At 36.3% G+C, this 21,037-nt stretch overlaps 1 protein-coding gene across 1 annotated transcript in view; it reads left to right on the top strand.

The window, feature by feature from the left end:
* The window catches only part of alk (ALK receptor tyrosine kinase), a 226,464-nt gene that overhangs the window by 46,352 nt on the left and 159,075 nt on the right, over nucleotides 1-21,037 (top strand). The gene's annotated exons all lie outside the window — the stretch shown is intronic.

Genomic DNA, 21,037 nt, shown 5'->3' with positions numbered 1-21,037 from the left:
ATCTTGTTTCTAGGGTGTACCATAACAACAAGCACTTACCTTGCAGTTATTGATCTGAGTCTGTTTTCCCTCTCTTACTGCTACCGCTCATGAAATGGTTTGTAGGAATATTGTGTCCGTCTTTTCTATCATTATTTTAGTTCACAGTGGATCTTAGCTTTAGAAATCCCCAGGAACCATTCAGGAGCAGAAAATCATGTTGAAATCAGGTTTAAATCATTGTGTTGAAAGAATGGCTATTACAAAGTCAGAGTATTGACAGATAATACAATGGAACATCAAATCATGCCTCGGACTTCATGAAATAAGGATTCTGATTCGCTTTTAATGCCAGCCCTTATCTGTCAGCAGTGCAGGCTAGTCACAATATTGACTGGGAGGGCTAAAAAATTTCGCTTCTTATCACCAACTCTGTGTTATTATTGTGAAACCAATATTGTTGAACTTTATTGCATGGCATCTTATTATAGACATACAACTATTACACATACACATAGGACATTCAACACCTATGTAATGATGCTGTGTCTCTTTTCTGAATAGTAAGCATGGTAAATAGAAAAGCTGTGCTTGCCATTAACCCAGCTGTTTCTCAAACCAAACCAAACATAGTTCTGTCATCCTTATGTCTAATTTGTACTTGATTTTAATTGGACATTGGTTGCTTTATTTACTCTATTTACTTCTATTTACTCCTCAAAAAGCATTTTGAAAAATCAATAATTCAAGCAAGAAAGTAGTCCACCTCATTCATATTTTTATTTTATTTCATATGCAGTTTCATGATCAATGCTGTTGACATGTTATGTTATGGATGTGTCACTAAAGAGGGCTCAAGTAAAGTAACCCAAATGCAAACAAAATCTAGGAGGTGTTTCACTAAATGCAGTGACAAAACTGTGACAACTAGGCTGTGTGAAGCTACAGTCTGGACTAGAATGAAATCAGCCCCAGCCTCTACTTCATACCATTCTGTGTCGTTTTTTACTTGCAAGCCATTTAAGTCATCTGTTAAAAGCAAAGAGGATAATTAACCCATGTATACCAGCCAGGCCTGTCTGTCCTTCTGCTTGCTTTGTATTTAAACATGAGATGTACCAGTGCTCGCATTAGTAATAATTCTGTTAGGAATATGTGTTTGTGAGAACCTGTCATTCTGAGCTACTTTCTGCTGCATCTTATAAATGTGTAGCTTTCAGATTTCAGAGCCTCTGGTGCTGAGAGCTACTTTTGATGTGAGAAGAAAGAAATCTAGGAGATATCAGCGACGGTTGTTTTTTTCAACAGCACAATTGCAGTGAAAGCTGAGGAAAGGATAGGAGAGGAGAGAAGAGAGGGAGAGAGTCCAAGCATGATGATATTTCATGTGTGCGATATGCTGGTAATGACAGGAATATTGAATGGACGAGGGAAGGGAGACAATAAGAGCAAGGTTGACACAGACACAAATGCAATCTGAGAGACCAAGATGGGAGAGAGAGAGAGAGAGAGAGTGTAAGAAAGAGAGACTGATATGAGGGGTATGATACAATATGTATGCAAAACCGTGACAGGATTGTACTGGTTCTGAGCTAGACTAACATCAGTCACATGAAAGTTACCTTCATAATTAAAAAAAAAAAAAGCATTCCAGTGTGATACTGAGTCTTTTATTTCTGTACACCAGCAACCTAATGAGAATATTGCAAATTTTGTATGAAAGTCATGTCTAATTTACCCACTGTTACCATTACCATCTGATCCACTGCTACTAATACAGTAGCTGCTGACATGCATTTATAGTTGAGGTGTAATTTGTCTGCCTCCTTGGATAGAGAAACAATGAGACTACACTGGCTTATGCAACGCTACTCAACATGGAGGACACTGCTCTTGTCTTATAAGAATATTGTAAGACTGCTGTGGGCCTCATGAATGCTAGTTAGATTTTCCCATCCGTTTCTGTTTCCTCGTGTGTGAGGTAGCTCTTTGTTTACAGGTCAGACATCTGGATTTGAGTATCGGTTTTCTAATTCATTAGTTCTTTTACTCATTACTTTTAGGGCCCAGACACACCAAACCAATGAACAACCAAGGCTAATTGGGGGGTTCCCCGTATTTCCTTATATCTTTGGTGTAAAGTTGTACTTGAACAAAAGGCAAAACTTAAGTGAAAATAAGGTTTATATTTATGTTCTTATGATGTTGTGAAATAGCTAATATAAAATTATTACAAATATTTGTATGCATTTCTTTTATTCAGGCATTTAAAGCTTGAAATGGAACTTGAAAAGGAACAGGGGTCCTGTTACATCTGGCATAAACCAAACACAGAATTTCACAAAAAGAACATCATACCTATGGTCAAGCATGGTGGTGGAAGTGTGATGATGTAGGATGCTTTGCTGCTTCAGGGCCTGGGTAACTTGCAATACTTGAGGGAAACATGAATTCTGCTCTCTAACAGATTATCCTAAAGGAGAATGTCTGGTCTTCAATCCATAAGCACAACTGGATTATTCAGCAAGACAATGATCCAAAGCATAGGACTAAATGCATCTCTGTATGGTTCAAAAAAACAATTAACATTTTGGATGTGAGTTTTGAGTGTTTACTCAGGTTGCCTTTGTTTTATGTTGGATTTTGTTTGAAGATCTAAAACTCTTTAGTATGAGATATACACAAAAATAGAAGACATCAGGATGGGTGCAAATAATTTTTCACAGCAATGTATATAATACCATACCAGAAGGGGGCAGTGATCTGATCATATTATCTCTGGGGGAAAAAACCCAACAACAACAAAAACCCCAATGGTTTTTTTAGTAAGTCTGCACTAAGTATTATGTCAAAATAGATACCTATATCTATACACTCTTGAAAAAAAGGCTTCTCAAGGGTACTTTGGGTAGTGAAAGGCTATTAGCTTTCTAAACATTTTCTGTTTGAAATGTTCTCAGCAAAGGAAACCCTCTGTTTTTTAACTTCTACAACAAATTTTTGAGGGTCCTTAGAGAAACCATTTGATGAACCCATTAGTGTTAGCAATGTGTGATAATATGTGGCCGTATATGGTTTGAGATGCATCCAAATAAACTCCCCTTGGTACAGGCTGTGGCAAGGCCAATTAGTGCAATTTGTGTGGACACACTGCAAAAACAACTGTCCACGCATGATATAGCTGACTGCCAACAGTCATTTTTAAGTGTCACAGCCCTTAGGTGTTAAAATGCAGTCAGTGGAAGGAAAGGAAGGACCATTCAAGGTTGAATGGATAAATGGACAAATTGCTTTAGCAATATGGTCTTCTATTACAATAGATCAGTCACGTCCACACCAAAATACAACTCAGATGAAGAGTCCCTTAAACCACCCACACGTTCATAATGTTTTGTTTTTTTTTTCTACTGTGGGATAAAAAATTCAACAGTGATGGGGGTTTGTCTACTTGGACCTATTTATATTTGGGTCAGATGTTTCTTTGTCTTGCTTGCTGTTTTCTCAGGCATAAGAGGTTTGTCTGTATTGGTGTTGGGGTGTTTCTCCTCGGGCAATTCCATGGCCTGCACAACACCACTCCCTCTGAGTTAGTCTGCCTGATAGTAATTCAAATAAATGAACATTTCTTTCCACTGACTGAGGAATGACTAATATAAGAAATTTCCCACTAGGTTCTTGTAGGGATTTGCAGGAAAGTCAAAACTGAGATCTTGGTTGTATTTGCTTGTAATTTCCAGAAGAGTTGCTTTGCAGAGTGTGAAGTTTCTCCTTTAATTTTAGCATATGTCTTGTAACCTTTTACTAGTTGTAACTCCACCCATCCAGCCACCCACCCAGCAAAAGGGCACATGATGCATACCGGAGTCCTATATTCAGTTTTATGTAAGCCTGCAAAAGATTAGAATAAGGTACAAAGAACAAAAAAGAAGGTACACAAGACTGTGTTACATAGTTCTGGTTTTGGTATTTGATAGCTGTATCCTCTAGAGCTGCTCATAAATTCATCGTGTAAGTTGGAGCTTGCTCCCTGTGTGACTGAAAACCTGAGGGAGCTTATGCTCTGAGATATGTATCTCAATTATTAATTTGTAAAGATATATATACATATATATATATATATATATATATATATATATATATATATATATAGAGAGAGAGAGAGAGAGAGAGAGAGAGAGAGAGAGAGTAAAATAGTCTACCAAAACTGTCAGAGAAAGATGCAATCTCCATTTGATGTGTGTATTTGTTTATTTAAATTCAACATAACTTAGGTAAAGTACATTTCCAGCATGTACATAAATTGGCTTGTTACAACCCAGGAAGTCAAGTACATACTAATAAGAATAATAAGAATAATAAGACATGATAGATAAAACATCATCTGCCAGCTGGGCTTTCTTTTCCACTTTCTTATTTAACCTGTAGTGTTGTAGGTTTGAGTTTTATCTCAGATCTGGTGTTAATGTAGAACAGCAGATAATTGTTGGAGCTAAGCAATTGATAAGGCTATAAAAGCGGCAACAGCTGTGAGATAACAAGAATGGCTGATGGAGAGGTTGTTCCCTGTAATCTTCCCATTGAATACCCCTACATCATTACTGTATCTTAAGCTCTGTTTCTCGAATCCCACCATGCTCTTGAATAATTAAAGCACAGCCTTTATCGGTTGGCCAAGTAATTTAGCTGTAGTGTTTTGAACAAGTGATCTGGAACAGCATCTTAAAAGAAAGTTGCAGCTCATTACTGAGATGGGAGAGGGTTAATTAATTATTCTGATCATTAATACAGTTTTGGAGCTCAATGCTTATATCTGGTGTCCACTAAAATGACTGTGGATGTGTGTTGAATCTATCTTAACATTGTTATAAGTTTATTTTCAGCCATGTAGGGCTGTGTATTTGTGTGTGACTCGCTTAGTTCCCCAAGGTGAGTACCGACATCTGATAATAAACAGAGAAAGTTGTTGAGCATGAGCAAGTGCAGCGGAAATGGTTTCCAATCAGCTGAGGCTCATGCTTCAAGATTACTGCAGTAGCCTGCTGTGTTGAGTCTGTCTTCCCTCTGCCACACACCAACTGCTCCAACTGAGCTGAGAGCCACATCAAGAGTCTTTGCTTACTTACGCCAATTTCACATCCCCATACAAAAAAAAAACAAAACATAAACACTAAGTTTAACACCAACATCCCATAGCACAGTGCACTCACTGTCTCAAGCATTGGGACTCTCCGAGCAGTAGTTTCCTCAACACATATTTGTATCCATATATCATCCGAATGGCTCCAGTAGCTTTAAGCCAATGGCTTACCTTAGTCACATGAAAGGCCAGTTCATTTTGGCTAGGGTTAAAAGTGCAGACGAGGTATAATTCAGTGATGTCTGGGATGATAACATGCTTGTGTGGGAGAAATGATTTTGTGGTGCATGCACTGGCCGATAAGCTCTCCCGTGGAAACTGGTTTTCTGACACACAAACCACCTGACATAGCAAGCTGATCATAACAGGTGGTAGCAGAGAAATAAGCTAAGCCATACTGGAAGGGAGCATTGGCATTCAAGCATCAACATGAGTGAAGAGTTGACATCTGTATTGATCTGATACTAATACACACTCACTGATTAGTGAATCAGTTTGAATTAGTGCATCCAAAACTGATATACACACATGAATTTGTGCATAAGTTTGAGCTTGTGTAGTATATTTTGTAAAACACATAGGAAATATATTTTCCTTAATAGCTGGTGTATAGTGGGCGTTCTGGGGCACTATGGCTGCCATCACATCATTCAGGTAGATGCTACACATTAGTGGTGGTTGACGAGACCCCCCCCCTCCATACTATGTAAAGTGCTTTGAGTGCCTATAAAAGCACTATATAAATGTAACTGTAGTGGAAGCGAGAGCAAAGGGATGAGGGCAAAGACTACAGCATGTTTCTATCATACCACTTCCACGAGGCCCATAGAGCCTATGGGCTGTTCTTTAGATAGTAGTAACCCGATGTATACTCACTCACAATTTATCATTTTGTAATCTTGGATGGATAGGCCAGACATATTAGGCATCAAGGCACATAAATAATGCATATAAGAAGAATATCTCAATACTTTTCTTAAAAGGAGTATCCTGTTCTTAATCTCTTTTGTTGGTAAAGTTGCTAACCTCCTGAGATGCTAGAGTTGCTAGTCTTCTCCATGTAGGAACCAGCCCTTTTAGAAGTTGTTGGAAGAGAAGGAAGATAAAAGTGAGTAATGCAATGTAAATTATAATTGAAAATTTATATACATATTGAAGTGGTCTCTTAATATGCTCCCTTTCGTCTAAGCAGTCCTGAGCCTGATCTGTAGTCCTAGGAGAGCATCATGTCACAACTTGCAGGGTACTGCTTAGGCTTTATTAGAGTAGTGAGGACATAGGTTAAGGCAAGTGGTGAACCTAGAGCAAAGGGTATGTGTGTCTTGATTTACTTCTTTAGGAGGAATCTAGAAAGAGAAGAAGGCTGGAGAGAGGAAGCTAAGGTTACAAGGGAATGGCATGCAAATAAAAAATACAACCCCAATTCCAAAAAAGTTGTGATTCTGTGTAAAATGTAAATAAATGTAAATAAAAACAGAATGCAATGATTTGCAAATCTCATAAACCCATGTTATTCACAATAGAACATAGAAAACATATCAAATGTTTAAACTGAGTAAATGTGCCATTTAAAGAAAAAAAATAAGTTAGTTTTGAATTTGATGGCAACACGTCTCAAAAAAGTTGGGACGGGCTAACAAAAGGCCTGAAAAGTAAGTCTTACTAAAAAGAAACAGCTGGAGGTTAATTGGCATCAGGTCAGTAACATGACTGGGTATAAAAAGAGTATCTTAGAGAGGCACAGTCTTTCAGAAGTAAAGATGGGCAGAGGTTCACCAATCTGTGAAAAACTGCTTCTACAATTTGTGGAAAAATTTAAAATTGCAAAGACTATGAATATCTCATCATCTACAATACATAATATCATCAAAAGATTCTGAGAATCTCGAGAAATCTCTGTGTGCAAGGGACAAGGGTGAAAATATTGCATGTCCATGATCTTCAGGCCCTCAGGCAGCAATGCATTAAAAACAGGCATGATTCTGTAATTGAAATCACTGCATGGGCTCAGAAACACCTCCAGAACTCATTGTCTGTGAACACAGTTCACCGTGCCATCCACAAATGCTGGTTAAAGCTCTATCATGCAAAGAAGAAGCCATATGTGAACGTGATCCAGAAACACTGCCATCTTCTCTGGGCCAAAGCTCATTTAAAATAGACCGAGGCAAAGTGTAAAACTGTTCTGTGGTCAGATGAATCGAAATTTGAAATTCTTTTTAGAAACCATGGATGCCGTATCCTCTAAAGTAAAGAGGAGAGGACTAAAGAGGAGAGGGACCATCTGGCTTTTTATCAGCACTCAGTTCAAAAGCCTGAATCTCTGATGGTATGGGAGTGCATTAGTGCCTATGGAATGGGCAGCTTGCACATCTGGAAAGGCACCATCAATGCTGAAAGGTATATACAGCTTTTAGAGCAACATATGCTTCTATCCAGATTCCATCCCATCTTTACTTCTGAGAGACTCTGCCTCTCTAAGATACTCTTTTTATACCAAATCATGTTACTGACCTGTTGCCAATTAACCTAATTAGTTGGAAAATGTTCATCCAGCTGTTTCCTTTTAGTAACAGTTACTTTTCCAGCCCTTTTTTTGCCCCCTTACCAACTTTTTTGAGACGTGTTGTGGCCATCAAATTCAAAATTACCTTATTTTTTTTCTTAAAATGGTACATTTGATATGTTTTCTATGTTTTATTGTGAATAATATATGGGTGTAAGAAATTTGCGAATCATTGCATTCTGATTTTACTCTTTCTTTTACACAGTGTCCCAACTTTTTTGGAATTGGGGTTGTACAATACAGTACTCAGGATATGTGAATACAGTAATCAAAACTATGGCAAAAGGAGTGATATACTTTTTATGTGATGCTGTTACATGTCAATACAAGGTTTTTTTTAGGTTGTTGGAGTGCAGAGAGGACTTGTGTTGAATGATATCACTAGCATTAGAATGTCAGTTGCCTGTGACTTGTGTGGGTGGACGTACCACCTACAATAAATAACCAGTATATTGTTATCATCTGACATGGAGGACATTGTTATGTCTTGCTCCTTGACAACCTGGTGGAGGACGGATGACCATGATGTGTATATTAATAATAAAGGACCAGTAAAAGTATACAATTTGTGTGGTAATAAAATAAAGTTATATTGCATAAAGAACATAAAAGGTATGAATTTCTATTTTTGGAAAATCAGCAAAACTGCTCCCTCATCAAACAGTCAAAGTGTGAGATAGTTTCGGGAGGGTGGATTCATGTTTCTGTGAGTGCTAGGACATAAAATGAAAAGGACATGAAGTGCCAGAGCATGAATGATGGAGTCAGATTTGTTGACAGTTGACTGGCAGATCCAAAGCCCTATGGGAAAAGAGGTCACATCTTATGTGGCAATTTGCTTAAGACTGACGAAGACATGTTTCTACCTGTGTAAATCAAAAGGTTTTGTGACTGCCTTTAATGACAGAGATAATAACAGGGATGTGTTGTAATTTTCTCATGTTTACTGAAGTTTGAAACGTATTCATGTCCATTTTTTACCTTGTGAAAATATAAAGCTATTTTAATAAGATTTACATTATCTTCTTGCACATATTCATTATTCACACTCTTAACCATACTAATGACCTATTACACCCTCCTTTCATGTAACCCTATTACTTACCCTGTTCTTCTGGCAAGTGCATTTTTAAATATGAGCGCATATTCAGTGTTTGTTGTAAGCATGTTAAATTTAAGTTCACTAAAATTGTGTGATTAATAGTAGGCTGTTTCTCATCCCTAATGATTCAAGGACAATGCTTCTTAAGTGTAACTCACCCTCATTTTCCTTAACTCGCCTCCTCCTCCTTCTCCTCCTTTTTTACACTTTCCCTAGAGAGAAAGCAATTGCAAGAATCAGAGGGAAAAAAATAGCACATCTTCTTGCCTCTAATGGAGTTATTAACTTCTGTTGATGCAAGCTAATCAGGTAATATGTCTGCTGTGAAGGGGCTAGTTGTAGGAACTGTCCTCTTTAGAGAGTTATAGACTTTTTCAGTCCTGGATCCTCTACACTAATCTGGTTCTTCAGTGTGATTAAAGACTCCAGCAGGAGTGTTATCTGGCCACAGATCTGTCAATGTTGGGGAATTGCCTGAAACCAAAGGTGTTTGTGCTTGAGGGGATGTTACTTATTTATGGATGCATTCCTTTTGTCTTAACTACAAAGCGACCACCTTCTGATTTCTTTATATAATTTATAGAGCTAGTCCCCATTGCTCTAGCTTAGCACAGCTTGTCTGGGCTGGTGTTCTTGTGTATTTATTTGAGCCTGTTTTGTTCTTATTGTATTATGCCACATAGAAACAGACACACAAAAGACCAGTGTGTCAAGGGGTGCAATGTGTGCAACAGTACCTGGACACAGATCGTGCGTGCTTATTATTAATGGGAACATTAGTAAATTATGTATAATTTATTTAATAATCAGAAATCTTTTCTGATTTCTGTTTGACTGTTCATTTGTTTTGTTTGTTTGTTTATTTATTTATTTATTTTAAATCTGCGCCCAGGTCCACGTCTATGCCCTACACACACCCACACTCATGCACAGGGTCATGAATAATAAGGTCAAAACTAGACTCATGATTCAATAAGAATTTTTTCTAAATCTTGTTGCAAAAACAGAGCAGACTATTCCCAGACACCCAATGTAAGGTAACAGAACATTTAAAAAAGAACACATGAATAAAAACCTCTTAGACTGAATGTGTCAACCCGTTTTTTTTCTGGTTTAAAGCAGGAGAGTCATTCTCCATTTGGATGTGTGGATCAATGTGGGGAACTTTGGCCTTACTATATGTGATCTCCATCATTATATAATCGTAGAGTTCCCTAAACGAGGTGGCATATTACCTATTGATTTCTTTCTGTCTACTGCGCAAAAAAAAAATGTATGAAATGAGTTTTTCTCTGGCTCTAGCATTTGAACTGGAGGCTATATATAATGCAACCTAGTGCTCGGCCTTTTTGGTGCTGAGCGGTGCCATCTTTCAGCACATTAGGTGTTGGCACTGGCTCGATAAATAAATAATAAATAACTCTGTCAGCCTTCTACAGCCTGGAGCCATTACTTAAAGCCATTACTTAGTAAATTAACATTTAAACATACACATGCATTTAAGTTTGTTTTTTCTTCTTTCTTTTTTTTTTTTTGCAATTACAGGTAAAATATGTACAAAATAGCTTATATATTATATTGTATATTAATATGTATTATATATTATATCTGCCTTTAGAGCCCCAGAAGGTTGTTTATCCACCAAAGTACTTTATCTAATTATCTATTAGAATGAAAGCCATAGTCTGTTATAATTACACTAAAAGACAGAATGATGTTTAGTTTATCAATTCATTATAAAACATTCCTTTTTTACTAACAGGGGAAAAAAGACTAAAGTTTCAATACAATCGATTGAGACATTTAAATAAACAAGGCTGTGATTTTTGCTACATTTTTCAGCTGTAGAACGTTGGTATTTGAGTTCGACCTTGAAAATGGTTTGACAGACATATGGAAGGTATAAATATATTTGAAGATGGATTAGATGAAGCTCACAGGAGAAGATCAGAGCGCACATTTATTTTTGAACTTTAAACTATGCCTTTTGCTAAATCTGACCCAAGGCACAGGAGTTAAAGGTATCTATTAATGCAGCTGCAAATTTTTAAAATGTTTTTACTAACACATGCATGCACCTACACACACACACACACACACACACACACACACACACACACACATACACACAAATGACAACATTATGACAAATATGAAATTTAAAAAATGGTTGAATTGGAAGCAGATGATAGGGGTGAAATTGAAATCTTGTGATCCATAGAATCAAAACAAGCAGAAAATGTAAATGTAATTCTCTGTGCAGTGAGTATATATCGGCAGACATGAATAATGCTAACAGCATTAGCATGATAAATTGCATCACAAAGCCCTTCTACTTTAGGATGTGACTGAAGTAAATCCATGACCAAATATCATGACCAGTTAATAAGATTTCAGAAACTGTCCAGTGTTCAGTTACCGCAGTAACAAAAAAATGTTTTATTACAATAAGCATTCACAGACCCTTTGATCCGATTTGTTTAATAGCGAGAGACACCAGCAGCATTAATTAATCACTGAAATATTTCTAGTATATTGTAGAATGCAATGTAACTACTACAGGGGTAGTGAAAAAGGCAGAAAAACTACATACATAAGATCAAAACTGAGAGCAATGAAGATGTGGAATGGAAACGTGTGTTTGACTGAAGTTTAGTGAAGCTAATCAGCTGTAAAATAAGCTGCAGAATAGGGCTGTATCCCGTGGATCCTTAAAATATCTTAACAATGTCTTAAATTCAGTTTTGTTTCCATGGACTTTAGTTCCTCTGTGGTGAAGTGACATGTAAGTCTGTTGATGTTATCTGGCTTTTAGTACTCAAGATGTGCTCAGATAAAAAAAAAAAAAAAAAAAAAATATATATATATATATATATATATATATATATATATATATATATATATATATATATATATATTATTGTACATACTATAGCATCCCGTCTGAAGGTCTGGTGGATGTATCTGGCATGTGTCAATAAATGTTTTATTGGTACTTTTTTGTCTTATTTTGAGAGTAATTATGAATATAATATAATGATTATAATAATATAATGAATATAATATATAATCATGCATTCATGGTTGAAATTAGGTTGAATTCAAGTCTTGAATCAGCCTGAAAAAGACGCCTTTTCACTTTTCAACCAAATCTCAACGTTGTAGAGACGTCTGGCAAAGTTGTATTTTCAGTGAGTTTTTGCTGGGTGTGAAATAACTTACAAAATTTCTTGGAACTCTGGGGAAAAAAAACCTGTGTTAGTTTAAGTGGATATGACCCTAGTCTCCTTGACAGCACTCATAAATATCACCTTACAAAGTCTCCTAGAGTGATTTTTTTTTTCTCTTCAGTTTCACAAATCTTGTTGGAATCTCACACTTGGCTTGGTTTTGATACATTACTTCAGACAAAAACTTGTCCCATGCTCAACAAAAGCATTATTTTTATGTTTGTGTCTACAGAAAATCCAAAGTCCCAGTTTACTAATTCATTTGGTAATAGTGGTGCAGCGGGCAGAGTTAAAGCTCAGAAGTACTGGTTCGATCCTGAGCTCGGGTTACTGTCTGTGCAAAGTTTCCGAATGGGTTTCCTCCGGGCTCTCCAGTTTCCTCCCACCTCCCAAAAACATGCCATCAGATGGATGTGTGAATGAGTGTGTGAATATATATGAGTCCAGGGTGTGTTATCACATCACACCCAGTGTTCCCGGAATTGGCTCCGGATGCACCGCAAACCCTGACTAGGATAAAGTAGGTAGTGAATATGAATGATCTTGTCATTACTTAAGAACCTCTCAAATAGTCATTTACTGTAACCCATAACTAAGCTATATAAACATGCAGTATTTCTCTCCTATAACAAAGTAGTACTAATGGCCACATCACATGACACCATCCCCATTTACAATCTCCAGACTGTTCATAGATTATCATTTAAATAACCTGCTCCTGCTTTTCACCAGTGATGTTTATGAGCCTTGTTTGTATTGTTTGATAGATTTTATTTTCCTGATTCTAACCCTTTTTTTTTTTTGCTTAGTTATTGAGTTTAGCTGAGTCCAGTCTGTTTGCCTGAAACATTGCATCTTCAGCTTTTTTCCCCTTCACAGCCCAAACTTTCCTTCAGTTACATTTGCTTGTGATTTATATAATAAATACAATAAATAAAATTTGCACCTGCATCTAATCTGTCATTAAGGATAACATAAGGATAAGAATGTCATTAAGCAAAACATTAAGTATCATGCACAGATCTTCATTTGATGCTCATATCATTAACTCAGAATCAATGCTGATACCATTCATTCACGCTGCCTATTCTGATGCTAAAAAAACCCCAGGTGACGAAGCTAATTTTATGACAAAGCCTATGTATTCACTGACATTGGGGCAAATAACCATAAAAGTGGAAATGCAATGTTCTACCATTATCAACCTCCTGCGCCTGAAAACAGATTCCTATAAAAGCAGTCTCAGTGGACTAGAGTCTCAATGATCTCAGCACAAAGACTCAGCCAGCTTTTAGGGCAGACACCAATAAACAGCTTCCTCACAACATGTTACTTTAGCTACAGGCACAGCCAGTGCTGCACAATCCACAGCGCTTTACAACCTGTCAGCTCACAAACCACCAGCTGCATATGCACCAATGGACAGCTGACTCACCTGAGGGATATGAGAAACAGGATGACTAAAACTTTCCTGATGCTACTCTCTGTAATTGACTTGCATGTGAATAGACAATGTAGGGTCTAAATAGGGTCTAAACAGAAATCTGAAATTTTCTTCAACTTCTTAGGTGAAATAAGTTGATCAGATTTATAGCTAAGCTTGTTATTAATAATAAGTGAATGAATTAATAGATAAATGAATCGATGGATCAGTGATTGAATGAATGAATAAGACCCCATTGGTACATCCTGGTGTTAAACACAGGTAACTGTAAATGTACAGCAAAAGACAAAAATCAGTCTAGAGAATTCTGTGGATTCTAATGTGTAAAATGACTGTGTAATTACAAGGACAAAGGTCATAATTGCTGACCCCACCCTCCCTGAAATAATGAGAATTAGGGCAGGTAGGAATTAGGACAATTAGGGTTGTGGTAGCTTGGTGGTTAAGATTTTGGGCTACTTATCAGAAGGTTGTGAGTTCAAATGCCAGTACTCTTAAGCTGCCACTGCTGGGGCCTTGAACCCTTAACCCTCAACTGCGCTGCTGTATAAATGTGAGTCGCTCTGGATAAGGGCATCTGATAAATGCCAAAAAATGTAAATTTTTAACAATGAAATTGTTAATCCTTTTTTTTTTTTTTTTTTTTTTAAAGTAACCAGATTTTTAATCCAATTTTACAACGGATGAAAAGTAGGTAAGGTAAATGAAGTAAATCAATAAATATTAGCAATGTAACAATACATAGTGACATGATTTACATTTATGGCATTTGGCAGATATCCTTGTCCAGTGCAACTTACAGAAGTGCTTAGATGCATCAAGATGCAGAAATGTGATGATGTGCATGGGAGAAATATATGATTCACATGGTGTATTTGAGCATTCTATTAATTATGCATCTAATGCAATTGCAGTTGCACTGTTTGAACAATCTACACAACCTATGGAGAAAGCATGTCGACAAATAGCTCTGATTGACCGACATGCATTATAGGCTGTATGGTAACACAACAATATTGTAACAGTTCTTTTCAGTAGCTTCCAAACGACACCAGTCATGTGTCGCTGTGATCTACAGTGCCTGAGAAAATGGCAGAAACCAGATATTGTAGCTGACTTTGGAGCTCTCTTTACAGTTAAGATGATGCCACAGGCACTGCTAGGGAACTCCTCATGTTTGAATCGATCATTTTCCCTGGGTCAGAGACCTTTTGTATATTCAGTTAAATTTTCAGGAGAATTTATACATTTATTTATTTATTAGGATATGATTATTATTTATTAATACTACATTAAAATATGGTGAACCTGTAGTACATTTTGTTTACAGTATTGAACCTCTGTTCATAGCAAATTTGGTTTAATGCACATTGTTATGCATTGTGCATTTTTCTTCATTCTGCTGTAAAAAATTATGGATTTCTATATAGGGTCTAAACTATCTGAAAAAAAGAAAAAAAACAATCTGCAATTTTTACACAGGAAATTTAATAGTAATGTAATGGATTTGCAGCACTGTTAGCAACAAAAATTGTATTTTTAAACATATATTTCATATATGTTTTAAAAATATTTTACAATTAATTTTATTCATTCATGAAGATGACTTTGTTGCAACGTTTCCCAAGAATGTAATGTTGTAATGTGATGTTTCCAAGAATGTAAATTTTACAGTGGATGAATAGGTAGCTAGATATTTATTATTAATTATTAAATAAAAAATAATTCAACCCACTGAGGTTGGGGGTTCGATTTCCACCTCCACCATGTGCTCGGTGTTTGCATGTTCTCCCGTGCTTCTGGGATTTCCTCTGGGTACTCTGCTTTCCTCCCCCAGTACAAAGGCATGTGTTGTAGGCTGATTGGCATCTCTAAATTGTCCGTAGTGTGTGAATGGGTTTGTGAATGTGTGTGTGATTGTGCCCTGTGACGGGTTGGTACTTTTTCCAGGGTGTACCCCTCCTTGTGCCCCAAATCCCTGTGGGGACTTGTGCCCCGAGTCCCTTGGAATAGGCTCCAGACTCCCCCGTGACCCTGTGTAGGATAAGCGGTATAGAAAATGGATGGATTAAAATCATCTTTTTCTCATGAATTATTGTTAATCAACACTAGTGATCTCCTTTCAGGGCTGGATTGAATGGCCCAGTAGCGCTACCAGTACCATCTAACAGTATGGTTAGATTCAGGATGAAATTCTTCTCTGTTTCAGTGAGTTATTTTCTCTCTCAGACTCCCAAAGAATGTGTACCACACAGTATTTGTGGTGGTAGTGCTGTCTCAGTGAACATTAGAGGGAGAAAGACTTTGAACATGATGTCCCATAGGCATTCAGTTAGTTGTTTGCTCTGACACTACATTACTTCTTTTTTTTAAATCTCAGCTCTGGAGATGGAGTTGAGAGTGTCTTTTGGTGCTTTTTTGCTGCTGTTCCTCTGCCGTTCTTTGTTGTGCTTGACATGGCCTTTTGTTTCGGACATCACAGAGACAGATGGAGATCAAAGGTTCCTGGTGTCAGGCACTGAATCTGGGAAGCAAAAAAAAGGCAGCAAATATGAATCAAACAAACAGGTGTTGAGTACTCCCTGAGCAGGAAGATAAAACAGTGTAGTGTGATCAGTGTAATGAGCATGACCACACAGTAGAGCTTTTTATGAGTCTCATTTCTTCATATCTTTAGAAGACACACAGCAGTCTGCCTTTTAGTATAAATTGGGTTTTTAAAAGATACGCATTTCACTCAGATTTGAGAAAGATCTTAATAAGGGTATACAAAAAGGTATTTCTAGTAATCATTTAGTCCACTTTTAAAACAATGGTTCAAATGTTTTTTTTAACCCTCATGTAGATGCATGCTATAATTTTAGATTAATTACTACTTTCTTGTAGTTCATAGAAACAAGAGATCTGAGATCTAAATGAATGAATGAAAAAATCAGTCTAGAGAATTCTGTGGACTGATAATGGTTAAAATGACCTGGCCATTCCAAGTGCAAAGGTTTCAGCACTTTAACCCATCACAGGTTTAAATTTAATTGTCATGTCTATACCGGAATCTGTGTCCAAATACAATTCTCAGAATACATCACGGCCTACAAATATGGCCACTGATGACTACAAAACCCAGCCACTACAGACTCTCTCACGTTCACATTCACCTGATTACTGATTACACACCTGGACCCATTTACACTCTTACAGTATATAAGGGGTATGTCTCAACCAACACCCTACTTCAGTAGGTAGTGACTCAATATATCATGTACATGAATTTGGGCACTGGTAAGGACCCTGGCTCACTACACTTTGGGACACTGATAATTTAATTTCCGGCAACATGACTACGTACTTGCATTGTAAAACTTCACCAAAAATTAAAAACTTAAAAATATTTGTTTTATATGTCATATAAATTCGTTAGCTTAATCTCACTTTTTTCTGTCACAATAGGTTAGGCAAAATCATAGGCAAGCTAATGGATTAAAAAAAATCATTGAACACTTAAAACAAACCGTATATAGAATGTCAAAATAAAGTTCAAAATCGTTAACGTAAGTAATCAGTTAAGAGCTACAACAACAATAATAAGCTACTTACATTTGTAGCCAGAAGTTGGCTGAGAGTTTGTCCCCCATCGTTTTTGAGCTGAGAATCTTCAGAAAACATGAAGAGTCTGCAGTGTTAGTACTTTGTAACAGTCTGTAAAGCTGTTACTACTTCAGAAAGAGGACTTTGGATTTTCTTGGTAACAGGAAATTTTTGTCTTATTAATTTCAAGAGATAGGTGTTCATTAATTTTTGGAGAAAAAAAAAACTACAAGTTGGAAAAAAAGGAATATGTGGTCTGTCAGATTTAACAGAACATGTTACATATAGTTTAAAATATTTCGTTTTTCATCAAAATGTCATATCATTGCTTACACCAAATTGAATTTAAACGAGCTTCTAATCACTAGTTTAAGTATGTAGAGCGACTGTGATCAATTCACACAGTATTAACGTGATCCATTAAAATCTCGCAACAATGTTTGCACTGATGGGAAGAAATAACAATACTATTAAATTAATGTTATTGTCATGTGCAACACAATAATGTAATGTTGCAGTTCACAGTGTTGCAATTCACCTGGGTTTTATCCTGGCCTTGGATGAACACGCCGGCCTTGATTTTATTCCAGGGCTTGTATGATCAAAAATGTATGATCAAATCAAGAAAACAAATTGAATTGTCACGCATGTAGAACCGATGTATGCAATTGAATTAAGTAAATTCAGTGAGTGTTTTTTTTTCAAAGTATAAGAACTATAAAACACTTTATGACATGCTGTGTTCTCTACGTGAAAGTATAATTTTCCCTTTAGTAAGGCTCTGACAATACATATTGTTACTCTTTTGAAAAATCCAGTTTCGCTTGGAGTTTCAGTGTGCAAATTACTTTTAATGCAATATAACCTTGTACATGGCTTCTTTTGTCTAGCCTGAGTGCTTTATCCATTTCCTTGGGCAATTAACAAGGCTTCTGAATGTTTCTAAAAAGAAAATGCAATTAATTTGCACTTTCACTTGGAAATAACTTCATGGTTTAGGGTGTTTTTAGATATTTCTTTAGGTTCACTAGAGGGTGTTGTTTGTGTGTGGCTGTTAAGTCATGCTTTTGGCTTTAAATTTATTTTCCCTCTTTTAATTGTTCCCCAGCCAATTCAAACCCAGTTTAGTAATATGCTGTGATCTATTTAAAACTTGGCTAATGATAAATGAAATGTAAATATATGATTCTCATTACAGTGGACAATATATGTCAGTGCTTAATTTTTCAATTTAGCCTTTACATTGTGTTTTCTGTGCAAAATGCAGTGTTTGCAAACACTGGCACTATTTTTTTTTTTGGCAGTCTGTCAAGATAAAGCTTTGTGCTGATTAAATTTGTAATTGTGCATGGGAATGAGGAGGTGTGCATTCCTGCTGGTGATTTATTTATTTATTTATTTATTTATCTATTTATTTATTCATTTCACTCACTATTATTTATTTATATCACTCAGGAAGCAAATTGTCTTGTAGCAGTTGGCTGGACTGATAGCAAGTAATAAGTAATACATAAATAATAAGTAAGTAGTAAGTCACTTACTTCCTATCTTATGATAAATGTGGATGTATTTCAAAGGATGTGCTGTAATAAATATCATCTGAATTTAAAGATGGTTCTGTCCTAGTAAACATGGACTCATGCTTACAAATTCATAATAATTTGCAGCGTTATGAAAAGATAGAAATGGTAAGATCAAGGTTATGGGTGAGGTTAATGTTTGTTTCTTGTTATTCTTCCTTTGTATGAAAGTGAACTAAATCAGGCATTTGAATTTGTACACATTTCTTTTTAGTATTTCAGAAATTGCTGTTTTTCCATGCACAACAATCTCCAGAGTTTTCACAGAATGGTGGAAAATAAAAATAATCATCCAGTAAGCAGCAGTTCTGTGGGCAGAAATGACTTGATGAGAGAGATCAGAGGAGAATGACTAGACTGGTTTGAGTTGACAGGAAATCTGTAGTAACTCAAATATGCACTCTCTACAATCATGGTGAGCACAAAAGCATCTCAGAATATACAACACGTTAAACGTTGAAGCAGATGAGTTAAAAGTTCAGAAGACCACATCAGGTTCTTCTCCTGTCAGCCAAGAACAGGAATCTGAGGCTACTGCAGTGGGCACAGGCTGGCTGAAACTGGATAGTTTTAGAAGATTTCAAAATCATTGCCTAGTCTTTTTTACAATGTTCATGTTTTTTTAAGTGTCCCATCAATTTTGAATCTTTTACTAATTAATTACAGTGGCTAGTATGTTCACTATGCAATAAGAGGACTTTTCTAAAAGCTTTAATAGGAACTTGTATTTACTGCATGATGTGTTTTGTGCAGCCAGCATATCTATAGAATTGTGCAGCCTGTGGAACTTCCTGAAAATGCCCTAGAACAGCTCATGCTCTTGCTGACAAATTCTCTGAAGTGTATTGTGAATCATGCACATAGGATCTCAGCCTGTAATGGGCTCCAGCTAAACTGTGCTCCTGAGAGTGTAGTGGTAAGTAGAAATAAGAGGCAACCTGAGAAAAACATAATAAAAGTGTAAAAACTCTTTTTGATGAAGGTACAATTAAGGCTACCTTTCCCTTAGTCCCCTGGAGCATTTCGGACACCATTTTAATTCAGCCACTTTTTATATCTCTGGATTTAGTATCTCTCTCTCTTTTTTTTGTCCAACTATGTTAACCTACCAAATTGAAAATCCCACCATGTCGTATTTAAAAGTCTGCATTTAAATTGCAAAATGCCTGAAATAAATTCACAAAGATTCATAAATTGGCCTCATTTGTGGAACCTGGACTGAAGAAATTGGTCTGGAAAATATTTTCATGCGCACTTTCCTTTCTTCCCAGAAACATGAGCATTAACATTTGTAATGTTCTGATCTGCTGTTTCTGATTCAAACTGTGTATTTCTACCTACTCCTACCATTAACCTTCTTGATAACTACACTCTTAAGTAGTATTTTGGATAGTTAAATGTTGTCAGCTTTCTTAAATGGATTCTGCTTGGCACAACCTGGGAAAGGGAAACACTCTGTTGTAGGGTTTTACATAAAACCTTTCAACAGTTCCAAGGATAGAAGGATATGTGAATGGAGCTATGTACCAGGATATATTAGAGGAGAATTTAATCTCATCAGCCTAGAAATTCAATCTGGTGAGAAGATGGACATTTCAACAAGACAACAGCCAAAATATCTCAAGAAGGTCTTACATCTGCTAGCCAAACCTCCTGAATTACATTGATAATTCGTGGAGGATTTTGAAAATTTGAATTGAGTCCATCAGAGGGATCCACATAACACAGGGGAATTGAAGATGATTTGCAAGAAGGAATTGGCGAAAATTGAATGACAATGCTGCAAATAGCTAATTACTTCTTCTGTAGATTTCACAAAGCTGTAATTGCTAACGACAGTTTTGCATCAAAGTACTAATGTGGTATTTTGTGTTGTTTGAATATTTTTCCCCTAGCAGCTCCTTTTTTTAAATATAATTTTTATGCATACTTTGTATGCATTTTTTTACATACTTTTTTGTTCATATTATAAATAATTACTGTAAAAAGTCAAAAGACATTGAATTTGAAGAGGATATTATGTACGGCATGTATATTAAATAACAAAAAAAAAAAAAAAACACAAAAAAGCTTTGCTTCATTGTAAGAACAGTAATTATATATGATGTTAATCCACTGACTTCTTATTTGCATTTCTGAATAGCTGTGAGGTTAATGCAAGCATTAGTCTGAATTTGAACCTCTTCACACCTAGGGGCAATTTAGATTATCCAGTCCACATGTTGGCATGATTTTGGGGGTGGGAGGAAACCGGAGAACCTAGAGGCTACCCGTTGTGCTGTGTTTGGATCCAGTTAGAATAAAACAAAATAAGAATGAAAGATAAAATTCATCTAAATTTCAGAAGAGTAAATGTGGTAATGTGGTTTTGTGGTAAGAGACACAAAGCTGCAGTTCTGTAATGATTGATATGA

The sequence above is a fragment of the Ictalurus furcatus genome, chromosome 9 (assembly GCF_023375685.1).
Source record: "Ictalurus furcatus strain D&B chromosome 9, Billie_1.0, whole genome shotgun sequence".
NCBI classification, from domain to species: domain Eukaryota; kingdom Metazoa; phylum Chordata; class Actinopteri; order Siluriformes; family Ictaluridae; genus Ictalurus; species Ictalurus furcatus.
This window is presented reverse-complemented; position numbering and strand designations above follow the sequence as displayed.